Below are 760 nucleotides of genomic sequence, written 5' to 3'. Positions count from 1 at the left end.
ATTTTTAGGAGTTAATCCATAGTAAATTTTATTACTTGTCAAAATATAGTTAGCACTGCGTCTTCAGGCTACAAGTGACCCATCTGGACCACCCGACCGCCGTGTCATCCTCAATTGAGGATGCAGATAGGAGGGGCGTGTGGTCAGCACTCCGCTCTCCCCGTTGTTACGATGGTTTTCTGTGACCGGAGCCACTACTATTCGGTCGAGTAGCTCCTCAGTTTGCATCACGAGGCTGCGTGCACCCCGAAAAATGGCAACAGCGCATGGCGACTCGGATGGTCTCCCATCCAAGTACTGGCCACGCCCGACAGCGTTTAACTTCGGTGATTTGACGGGAACCGGTGTATCCACTGCAGCAACGCCGTTGCCTTAAATATAGTTGCTAAAGTCGTTTTCCGAATCATCATTTAATACTTTTCGCTGTTTAGCATATCCCATTTTTAAGTCCCCAACTGCTTCTGGTGTTGCAAGATGCTTTTCCTTTTAAACTTTATACCCATAAAGCGCCACTTTGTCCATAGCAAATGTTTTTGGTGCTTCCCTGATAGACATCCGGCCCTTCTTAACTTCTTTATATGCCCACGCAAATACACTAATTACTGTTTACAGTTAATATTCTTACCCTCACTCTATGAAACAATATGATATGTTTAATTGTTCAGCTAGCTCACGAATAACACTAAAATAAAAGGTGCAAGTGTCTAGTAAAACTATATTCTCAGTTGAAAAAAGAAACTGTTTTTATTCACAAAACACA

General features: G+C 42.9%; 1 pseudogene; it reads right to left on the bottom strand.

Moving 5' to 3' along the window:
• Nucleotides 1–254: 254 nt before the first annotated feature.
• On the bottom strand, nt 255–372 carry LOC126213022 (5S ribosomal RNA; annotated as a pseudogene).
• Between the last annotated feature and the right edge of the window lie 388 nt (nt 373–760).

This window comes from Schistocerca nitens, chromosome 1 (genome assembly GCF_023898315.1).
Source record: "Schistocerca nitens isolate TAMUIC-IGC-003100 chromosome 1, iqSchNite1.1, whole genome shotgun sequence".
Taxonomy (NCBI): domain Eukaryota; kingdom Metazoa; phylum Arthropoda; class Insecta; order Orthoptera; family Acrididae; genus Schistocerca; species Schistocerca nitens.
Note: the sequence above shows the minus strand (reverse complement) of the source record. Positions and strands in the feature narration are given on the sequence as shown.